Source organism: Gopherus evgoodei, chromosome 14, assembly GCF_007399415.2.
Source record: "Gopherus evgoodei ecotype Sinaloan lineage chromosome 14, rGopEvg1_v1.p, whole genome shotgun sequence".
Lineage (NCBI taxonomy): Eukaryota > Metazoa > Chordata > Testudines > Testudinidae > Gopherus > Gopherus evgoodei.
The window spans coordinates 11,324,576-11,336,666 of NC_044335.1; the positions used below are offsets into that span (position 1 = coordinate 11,324,576).

Below are 12,091 nucleotides of genomic sequence, written 5' to 3' on the forward strand. Positions count from 1 at the left end.
ACTTTCTTTTCCACCAGCAGATCCATCCCTGAAGATTACAAAGCTCAAAAGATGTCTCTTAAAAAAAGAACATTTGCTTTTGTAAATAGCAAGATATCAGGAATAAAACCTCACAGAGATACCTCAACCAAAAGCCTAGATTAGGAGGAGTATGAGGTAGGAAAAGATGTCATAAAAAGTAAGGTAACAGAAACATACTTCTGACATCTGTCCCCCCAGACTCTCAATATCTACAAGTAACAGTGGTGGGACACTAGCCCCACCTACTACTTTCCATAATTTGACAGTCTGAACCCACACACACTGCACCAGGGACATTTCTCAAATCAAAACAGAGCATGACCAATACATTAGTAAAATGATTCCATGCAACAAGACAAAATCCTAATTAATAAAATATGTATGGTAACAAATAAAACCCTCCCTCCTAATAAATGTACTAAAAATAAAAGTACAGTATCTTCAGTACCTGTACACTTCAACTATCTAAGAAATATGTATCTACAAATTCCAGTTCTGCACAATACGGGTATAATAAGGAACTAATGGGGAAAAGGAGAGAAATAAACAATACATGCTATATTATGTTCTAAGTCGATAGTTATGCAGATACCTGAAAAGTATTTCCACACAGACCTACAAAAGAAGTTTAGAAAACAGTAACATCCCATCCCAGAATGCAGACGTAATACAAATTGGAAAGCATGTGCTATGCAAAAACACTGACACTTTTTCCAAAAAGACCCTGAAATAAAACAGTGCAACGGACAACCTCTTTGTCTTAAATTTTATTGTATTTATTTTTAAAGTAAAAGGAGAGCGCAGATCCAAATCTACTTTCTCCAAGAGATGATTCTTAACTTGTAGATTATGTTGACTGATTCTACATGCCAGTGACAACTGATTTCCCTGCTGTGTAAGTGACCACGTGGAAGGACTGTTTGGACACCGTTCAATACCTACTCTTACCCAAGCAGTAAGATCTTGTACTGTCATATGTGCAGAGAGTAAAAATAAATAAATAATTAGAAAACCAACAACAAATGGCCGAATATCTCGTTTGAACAACAAATTCCAGGAACACAAGGCCTCCAAAAGTCTAAAATGCATAAGGGGTCACTCTCCATCTCAGTCCATCATTGTAACAACAAGAGGCCTGAAAATTTCAAATTCCTTGAGGGAAGGAATATTTGCTGTGTAAGATATTTCAGGAGATGGATCAATGTGATTTACCTGAAGACTAGGTGGAAGTTTTAGGTAGAGCAGAAAGCAGACACTTGTTGGGCAGAATAGGGCTAAAAGGGAAGGTAATGCTTGTGCTTTGCACTGGTTTCCTGTTTGCTTCCAAGTGCAATTCAACATGCTGACTGTCTCCAAAGTCTACATCTCTCTATGCCAGGGACAAGCAACCTATGGCACACGTGCCAAAGGCGGCACGTGAGCTGATTTTCACTGGCACTCACACTGCCCGGGTCCTGGCCACTGGTCCGGGGGGGGGGGTAGGGTTCTGCATATCAATTTAATTTTAAATGAAGCTTCTTAAACATTTTAAAAAACGTTATTTACTTTACACACAACAATAGTTTAGTTATATATTATAGACTTATAGAAAGAGACCTTCTAAAAATGTTAAAATGTATTTATTATTGGCACGCAAAACCTTAAATTAGAGTGAATAAATGCAGACTCGGCACACCACTTACGAAAGGTTGCCGACCCCTGCTCTATGCTATGCTACTGCTGACTGGAATATAATTACTAAACCCAGAGATGGGCAACAGAGAGCTTGTGGCTAAGAGTTACCACCTCTGAAGCCTGCTTGGCTGTTCATCTATCAGAATAACAGTGTATCAAAGAGCAGTAAATTCTATACCTGATTAACACACATTCAGTTCCTCAATTTGTACACATACTATGCACAGATTAGATACTACGGGGCCACATTCATCCTGTGGAATAATTTATTTATCCAATCAGAATATTTTTTTCGGTCTTTTTATTTATTAATGACTAATAAGCTAATTTCCACAGAAAGAGGTTCATTATGCCGACCTCCTGAAAATAAATGTTTAAAAAAATTAAAGGGGAAAAATAAGAATTCTAAAAACTTAGTTTTGAGGCATTTAAGATGGGCCATAACAAACACTGGCTCCCTTTCAAGTTTCCCAAATCCGCTATGATAAAAATATTTATTTTACTCTTTTCCTCACTTAAGGGTGATATATTGCCTGAATTTAAGGTCTGTTTATAGTTTTGGAAGTGTCAGCAATCCACTCAATTTAAATAATAATTAAAAAACACAGACTGATTCATTTATGTTCAAATGTACACAGAAGTACAGAGGAATTGCTCTTCTGGGTTTCAAATAAGCGGTGATTACTGGAAGGTATCTATATCTCAAGAATGATATAATTGGGCTACATCAGACTTCTAACATCTGTAACTTACAAAATAAATTATCAAAGGATTTACAGGATTTAACTTTTTGCAGTGTAACAACAGATGTAAGCACACTGCATTTATGGATTAAAAGCACCATACAAGAACTAGATATTATTATTGTGCCAGAGTTAAAGATGACATATGTTACTAAAATGGTTTATAATCAAACACATCTCCCAGGAAAGCTCTATACTTCAGTGCACCTGCCAGAGACATACTAAAAATACTATATGAAAAAAGGCTTTCTGCATGTGAAAAAATAAGTTTGAACTCCAGCAACTTTACATGTTTTATATATAATCATATTTCTGGCTTCTAGCCCAACAAAGAATTTTTGAATAAACTTAAAAGAAACAAGAAACCGATTAGTAATTTAAGTACACAAACCACTGCACACACGACTGTTATAAATAACCATAGACTTTTCTCTCTATCAGAGCTTTTAAGCAGTTGGGAATTAATTTCCTTAGACTGGTTATTCACTGGCTTAGGTACCATATTCCGAGTCACCTTTTCTGCAAGCAGAACTGCATATGACCTTTCAAATAATCATTGTACAGTTGTTGGGTTTTTTAAAATTACATTTTCCCTACTTCTTGTTTAAAGGAAAGAAATGTCTCTAACTAGCACTGCAGTTTTAAGACACCATTGTTTGGATATCTCTTCAGGAGCTCTGCTATGGAAATGGCAGTTTACCAATGAGCAGAATATTCCTGTTTCATGGGCATACAGCACATGATTAGGTTATATCCTCCCCAGAAAGATACGTCAGAAGTACCTCACATTCTTATACTGTCCATGTGATAAAACAGCAGCCGTATCCAATTCCCAAAGTTTTATTTTAGGACCTCTGCAAAGAAATTCAGCTTCTTGGTTTTGCCAGCTGAAATCCCCTTTCAGCCAATGCGTTTAATTACAGCTCTAACTGTTCTAGTATCTTAATGGTCATCATAGAATCATAGGACTGGAAGGGACCTCAAGGGGTCATCTAATCCAGCCCCCAGCACTCATGGCAGGACTATTATCAAGACCATCTGCCATTTGCTAACTGGAAGTAGATTTAGCAGTCCAGATTTGCAGGCCAGAAAAATGTGCAGGTCTAATCTGCACACGTAACCACCCTGAGTGTTTGTGCAATTGTGGCAAGCAAGCATCTAAATGAACTGTCAAGCACACAATCACTATTGGGTGTTCACTCTTTAGTAATTGTGCACACAAACTAGACACATAACTGTGCACTCATTTTTGAATTTCCCCAGTGGTGTAATCCTAATCCTCCCCGCACACTTTTTTTTCTATGGGGGAAGAGATCTTTAGAGGGCATGGAAAAGTTTATTCAGAGAATGAGGTTAATTTTTTTCAGCCTTTTTTCCCCCTCCCCCTTAAGTGTTCATGGAACAAAAAGCCAAATTTGACATCAACTGGTGTTACACCTAGGAAAGACTATGGGATTCTAAATATTAACAGTTTTAAAATTAGGTCAAATTCAAAACCACAGCTGTCTCTCTAACATGAAATTAATCGATATTTGAAGAAAGAAATAATTTCCTTGCAAAGGAAAATGCAGGTGGGATACAAGAAGCAGGAGAAAGTTTCAATCAGTATTATTTCAAAAATCTCTCTTGCCTCTCGTTAGTTCTTTTCCTCCTCCCAACCCTTTTGTGTGCCCAATTGTCAGTAAATTCTTAATTCTCAGTCTTGTTTTCATTTCTCCTACCCCATGTGTTGCCCTCTGATTAAAACTTTGTATTTTCTAGGCTTTTCTTATTTTGATGTTTCCTTTCCCCTGGTCCCAAAAACTTGGAGTTTATTTTTAGTTATAAAGCTGTTCACAGTGCAGTGAGGGAAAGGACTTGTTGTCCAAAGTCCCTGCTGCTCTGGTTACCTGAGAAGAAAGGAGGAGAAAGAGAAAGATCGATTTACACGTTTGTGTAATTTTCTCACAGCTGAACTCTAATTGCCCTAACAGATTTGGGATAGCTAGCCCAACAGTTTGGTGCACATTTAGTATTAAAACAGATTTAAATAATCCAACAATCCAATAATCTTCAAATATGCCCTAAAATATTAAGTTTCTTTTTTTTCAGATCAGCAATCAGCACAAAAATGAACTAAAACACAAATTTACAGAAACTTCAGCAATGCATAGAGCGTCCTCAGGCGCTGCAAATGTATGTTTGTATTAGGAGAGAAGAAACAGCAGCTTAATGAAAAAAAATGTATTAGAACAATGAACCTCTGTTGCATCTACCCAGGATCTTAACTTTATGTTCCAACACACTTTTGATCTTCCTCCCTCACTCTTGCCATCTCTCCCACTAACTTCTCTTGTCCCAGAGTTTTGTTACCTTGATGCATCTCTTCAAAACAAGCAACAGAAAAACAACTGAGGAAATACAAAACTAACACAATTTTACTGTACTTTTTACCTTGTATTAACTGCTTAGCTGCTGAATGATTTACCAAGGCTGTTCAACATGTTCTGTTCCAAAACTGTTCAGTGTTCTTTCTGTTTATTTGAAGTCCGTGCCAAAGAATGCTCAGTGTAGAACTTACCGTAATCGTGGACAGAAAGGACCACAAGCTTTTTGAGATTGTGGCAAAATTTACATTAATTTAATTCTCACGTATCCAGGTCTCATACCTATGGGCAGGCTGACCTTATAAGTTAACTCTAGCCTCTTTTCACCCTAAGCTGTCATCCAGGGACACTGATGTCCCACTTTGGCTCACCTGAGCAAAACACAACCAAGAAGTTAAAGGGGCAGTGACACACACTAACCTGTAACATGCCTAAATCTCATACCTCAAGGTTGGAACCTTCCACAGTTGAACCTACATCAGTCCCCCCATGGCTGGCATCTTAATTAGTGAGAGAAGGAATCCCCCCACCTCCCAAATGCACCAAAAGTGATAGGCAATAGACTTCCCCTATTAATGATTTAAAAGTCAGTCAATTCTAATACATTGCACTTTTCCAGACCCTTTCAACCCAGAACCCTAACGTGCTTTGCAAATATTAATAGATTTAGTATCAAACCCTGTGAGGAAGGAACCAAGGCACAGAGGTTGGATAACTTGCACAAGATCCTAGAGGAAATCTCTGGCACAGGTAGGAACAGAACTCCTGGACTCCCAACTCCCATTCTCATGTCTTACTCACATTTTATAGTAAGGGCTTCTCAGGAGGACTATTCATCACAGCAATTAGGTCTAAGAGCAGCAAGGAACAGAGGAAAGTAAAAATAAACCATGAAAAAACCTCCCTGGAAACTCAACATGGAAGCAATTTAAAAATGGACATTTTCCAGAATAAGCCAATGTAACCACGCTGAAAATAACCAAAGCATTTCATACTACAACCAGGATAACCTGGTGCAGGACAGAAACACGATAAAATAGTTAAGCACATAACTGAATACCACTACTCTTACAGGAAGGAGATTAGGAGCAGCTCCTCTTGTCATGATGTTATAAGGGGAGGAAAAATAACCTCAGATCCTTGCCCTACAACTGCTTTTAGGACCAGCTTTCTAGGTTAGAAAGCAGAAAGGCTGAGTCTGGACTTAACACCCAATCAGTGATGTGGCCTGCAACAGTGTCCTCATGGTGACGTATCCTACGTCCCCAAGATAACATTTGGGTCACAGTAGTGGGAGACAGGTAAATGAGAGACCCTCTTCTTCATTCTCCTTCCGGTCATTTTAGGCAGGAAGACTGGTCCAAATTAGCAATAAAATATTTTAATACTGCAGATTAGTCTTTTCTGGTGTCTGTCCTGCTAATCTGAACTGCACCCAGCAATATTTCTGCAATCTTTTTAATATGGTTATTAACTGTTCACGTGGGATGGAAAAATAATTCAAGTCCACATTCCTTGAACTTTATTGGTGTTCCAAATCAGGACATACAATAAATAGTGAGTAATAGATTACTGTATTAGAAAGAATTTTTTTTGTTTTGTTTTGCCCATATGGGGCAATCTTTTGTCTTGAGAGCATCTCAAAAAATCTTCAAATATTTTGGCCTCGATTCTGATATCGCTTACACAAGTGCAAATCAGGAGTACCTCTTTTAAGGCAAGAGGTGTAAAACTGGTGAGAGATGAGAACCAGACACAGGGAGTAAAACTACGCTCTACCTTTGTTAGAAAACCGCTTCCATTAAAAGCAATTGATTTGAGTTATTTAAAGCATGTTAAATGGTTTCTTAAAACAGATTTCAATCTTTAAAAATTACAACAGATGCATTTTAAGGATTCTGAAATAATCTTTAGTTTAACGAAACCATCAACACGAAGGATGCATGTAGCAATAATAAAGGGTTAATGAAAAAAACTGGACAAAACCTTAAGGTCTCATTTAAGTCACAGATGTTTGCCTGAGGGGCAAGATAAAGTTGGAAGATATTAGCTTAAGGAAAATATAAAATTTTGCTACATATTTAGGTGAAAAGCAAAAACCAACTAGCCTCTGTTTGCCAGAAGCTGGAAATGGGCAAAAGGAGATGGATCACTTGATGATCACCTGTTCTGTTCATCCCCTCTGGGCCACCTGGCACTGGCCACTGTCAGAAGACAGGATACTGGACTAGATGGAACTTTGGTCTGACCCAGTATTGCCTTTCTTATGTGATGTTCTTAAGTCACAAGCTTTTGAGTTACAATAATTCTGATTTGTATCTTCTATAAAAACAATGAAATAGGAATCAAAGTAGCCAAAAATTACTAATCACATTTTGTAGTAGGGAAGTTTCCTGGAAAGAAATAGCCAGGAGACTAGTCCGTGCACGTCTAATTCTTGCTTCCTGCAACGCTGATTCATCTGTTGGCACATTCTAATACAATATACTGTATGGCAGTATCAATGCAGGTTTTTTCTGCACTATATAATGAAACCGTTTAAGAGGACTAAAAACAAACCTGAATGACATTTTAATGAGAGATAAGACCCCATACTTTTATAACATCTAAAACTTTAGTCCAAAAGTTACCTGTATCATTGGACAACTACAGTAGAGCTACCAGCCTGTGTTAACTGATTAGAATAGTTTTCTTCATCCCATGTAATTTCTCACTAAAATGAATTGCCAGTTGCACAGCACACATCCAACCTGTGGTTGAAATGGTGTAAACTATAGCAGAATTTCAAAACTACTGCTGACAACATGGCACACCTGAGCAGGATGAAGAGAGATTTTCTTGAAAACCATGAGCATAGTTTGGGGAAGGGGGTGGGGGGAGACATACTGAAAGGTGAACTGTCAGGCTGGAGGGAGGTTACTAGTGGAGGGATTGCAACTGCTTTGGAGGACAAGGTCAAAATTCAAAACGATCTGGACAAATTGGAGAAATGGTCTGAGGTAAACAGGATGAAGTTCAATAAAGAGAAATGCAAAGTGCTCCACTTAGGAAGGAATAATCAGTTTCACATATACAGAATGGGAAGAGACTGTCTAGGAAGGAGTATGGCAGAAAGAGATCTAGGGGTCATAGTAGACCACAAGCTTAATATGAGTCAACAGTGTGATACTGTTGCAAAAAAAGCAAACGTAATTCTGGGATGCATTAACAGGTGTGTTGTAAACAAGACACGAGAAGTCATTCTTCCACTTTACTCTGCGCTGGTTAGGCCTCAACTGGAGTATTGTGTCCAGTTCTGGGCACTGCATTTCAAGGAAGATGTGGAGAAATTGGAGAGGGTCCAGAGAAGAGCAACAAGAACGATTAAAGGTCTTAAGAACATGACCTATGAAGGAAGGCTGAAGGAATTGGGTTTGTTTAGTTTGGAAAAGAGAAGACTGAGAGGGGACATGATAGCTGTTTTCAGGTATCTAAAAGGGTGTCATCAGGAGTAGGGAGAAAACTTGTTCACCTTAGCCTCCAATGATAGAACAAGAAGCAATGGGCTTAAACTGCAGCAAGGGAGATTTAGGTTGGACATTAGGAAAAAGTTCCTAACTGTCAGGGTAGTTAAACATTGGAATAGATTGCCTAGGGAAGTTGTGGAATCTCCATCTCTGGAGATATTTAAGAGTAGGTTAGATAAATGTCTATCAGGGATGGTCTAGACAGTATTTGGTCCTGGCATGAGAGCAGGGGACTGGACTCGATGACCTCTCGAGGTCCCTTCCAGTCCTAGAGTCTATGAGTTCCTCAGGGATCAGTTTTTGGACCAATCTTTTTATTACTGACCTTGGCACAAAAAGTGGGTGTGTGCTAATAATGTTTGCGGATGACACAAAGCTGGGAGGTACTGCCAACACAGATATCATACAGGAAATCTGGATGACCTTGTAAACTGGAGAAATAGTAATAGGATGAAATTTAATAGTGGAAAGTGCAAGGTAATGCATTTAGGGATTAACAACAAGAATTTTTGTTATAAGCTAGGGACTCATCAGTTAGAAGTAACAGAGGAGGAGAACGACCTTGGAGTATTGATCGATCACAGGATGACTATGAGCTGCCAATGTGATATGGCCGTGAAAAAAGCTAATGTGGTCTTGGGATGCATTAGGCGAGGTATTTCCAGTAGAGATAAGGAGGTGTTAGTACCATTATACAAGGCACTGGTGAGACCTCATCTGGAATAGTGTGTGCAGTTCTGGTCTCCCATGTTTAAGGATGAATTCAAACTGGAACAGGTACAGAGAAGGGCTACTAGGGTGATCCGAGGAATGGAAAACCTGTCTTATGAAAGGAGACTCAGAGAGCTCGGCTTGTTTAGCCTAACCAAAAGAAGGCTGAGGGGATACATGATTGCTCTCTATAAATATTTCAGAGGGATAAATACTGGGAAGGGAGAGGAATTATTTAAGCTCAGTACCAATGTGGACACAAGAACAAATGTATATAAACTGGTCATCAGGAAGTTTAGACTTGAAATTAGACAAAGGTTTTGAACCATCCGAGGAGTGAAGTTCTGGAACAGCCTTCCAAGGGAAGCAATGGGGGCAAAGAGCCATATCCGGCTTCAAGGCTAAGCTTGATAAGTTTATGGAGGGGATGGTATGATGAGACAGCCTAATGTTGGCAATTAATTGATCTTTGACTATTAGCGGTAAATATGCCCAATGGCGGCCTATGATAGGATGTTAGATGAGGTGGGATCTGAGTTACTACAAATAATTCTTTCCTGGGTATCTGGCTGGTGAGTCTTGCCCACATGCTCAGCATATTTGGCGTTGGGAAGGAATTTTCCTCCAGGGCAGATTGGCAAAGGCCCTGGGGAGGTTTCGCTTTCCTCTGCAGCATGGGGCACGGGTTACTTGCTGGAGGATTCTCTGCATCTTGAAGGCTTTAAACCATGATTTGAGGACTTCAGTGGCTCAGACGTAGGTTAGGGGTTGTTGTTGTAGCCCTGAAAATTCTGAGGCTAGATACGGAAGGTGATACAGTAACATGATAATACACCTCTATGTCGATATAACACTGTCCTCGGGAGCCAAAAAATCATACGACGTTATAGGTGAAACCACATTATATCGAACTTGCTTTGATCCACCAGAATGCGCAGACCCGCCCCCCCCCCGAGCACGGCTTTACTGCGTTATATCTGAATTCATGTTATACCAGGTCACGTTATATTGAGGAAGAGGTGTATTTAAGATTCCTAATTTACATGACAAAGAAGCATGCTTAACTGCTTTTTGTTTTACTTACTAGGAGATGCTTTATTCCTCTGTGAACTGTGGAGAATTCTCCAATACAGTGAATGAATAAGCAACAGTTTGAGTCTACATATATTTATTTATGGTAGTTTAAGCAGACATCTGGAGGGGAAAAAAAAAACTATTTACAAGTGAGACAAAGAAACACAGTGTTCCACCCAGGAAAGAAGTTACTGAGATAAAACACTGGATGAGAGCAAGGGTAAGCTCTATTCAGTAGTGCAGAGTCCAATCCAGTTAAAATCCTCTTTATAATAGAGGGCTTAGACAAATGTTTGGTAAATTAAGTAATGGCATCCAGGTGAGCTAGTGTTCTATAAATGTCAACCAGAGAAAGTGTTAAAGACTTAAGAACACTTGAGGTTGAATGTTTCATTCTCTCTCTCTCTCTCTCTCTTAAATATAATCCTCAGGAGACCAACTCTAGGCCTGGGAAAAAAATAAGAATCCAAGACCAGGCTCTTGAGAGACATTTTAAGGATCAAGTATTAGTAGAAAAAGAAAGAAAAAAAACTGGACAAACTGTCTGAAAGGCTTTGTTCCCTCCAAATATAAATACCCAAGAGACTTTTTTAAATGTAGTTTATGAAGCTATGTTTTACAGGCATTATGATGTTGGCAGGGCAACTGAAACCATGACACCACATTTGCAGGAACATGGATGCATAACCTTACCTTCTCTTTGTAAAATATAACGTAAGGTGGATCTGATATTAGTACTGCTTATTTACTGATTCCAGCTAAAGTCAATGTTACTTGAAAAAAAACTATTAAAAAGGTGTGTACAGCAGTTACACAATGTTGTGGTTAAAACTGGGATTCAGTTTCGTTAGGACAAAGTTCAATGTCCCATGAAACTACACGTTTCATAAGAAGAGTTTTAAATAGGTCATCCCCTAGTAAACCTAGTGATTAAAGGTCAAACAAAATCACGTTCTGAGCTGTAAAACCATATTTCAGGAGACATTTCTCTTCCAGATTGTTTAGTCTTTAGACATAAAAATAACCCCAAAACCTTGGTTGCAAATTCCCTTACTATCAAGACCTGTGGACCTACAAAGTTTACTTTTGTGAGAGTCAAGCAGCACTGTTGCATTCCTCTTACACCTCGGTATAAGAATACAGGAGTTCAGAATGCCAGTAAGGCACCCTGACACATTCCAGCAGAAACTGCAGAGGTTGATTTTTCTTTCTAGGATAAGCAAATACAAGAGAAACAGGTTTCTTTCATTCTATTCTGATTTGAAATCAAGTGGAGTACTACTGATGTTAAGGCTACTCAGACTAGGAACCCAAATGATCCTCGCCCTTTGGTAGTACCACTAACATTTATGGGATAACAGAATACAAGGTTTAATTAGCTGCTCATTTGGATAGGAAATCATCCACATTCCTAGATGGTGTGAATAAGTGCTAATTATTGCTTGCTATTTCAGGGAAAATGTGGTACTGATGCTATCGCAAAGGAAACACACACCTACAAATAGTTTAAGATATTCTCAAGTAACTGGCATGTATCCAAAAGTGAACACAAAGCTCTGGGAGGGGCCAGGGTACTCAGCACTTTCTGTAAGTGAAACATTTTCAGTGAGGATTCAGTCCCATTATCAATAGTTTTTCATGCTTAGAAACAAGCAAGGAAGATGAACTATTTTGGACTATTGCCTGCAGCACCATTGTCCTCACATTTCTGGTAACACAAGTTATACTGGACTTGGCTGGAAGGGGAAGAGTGGGTGGTGGGAGAGGAACTGTGTTCCAGAAACGCCTGTGAAGTTTAAAAACTTTCATTTTCTCCTTTGCTAGCATTTCAGAACCCTACTGTATTCAGCACACAGTTCTGTAGCCATTATCTGCACAATGCCTTTGGTTAAAAAGGGATCGCTGGCACGGTCATGTATTTCCCTCCCCCCCCCCTTCCCTCCTCAACAACATACCACACAGGCTGCCTTTGCTGCTACACAAACCCTGAGAGCTT

General features: G+C 39.0%; 1 protein-coding gene across 1 annotated transcript in view; it reads right to left on the minus strand.

The window, feature by feature from the left end:
* Window positions 1-12,091, minus strand: part of GNAS (GNAS complex locus) — a 156,246-nt gene that overhangs the window by 65,859 nt on the left and 78,296 nt on the right. The window lies entirely within an intron of this gene.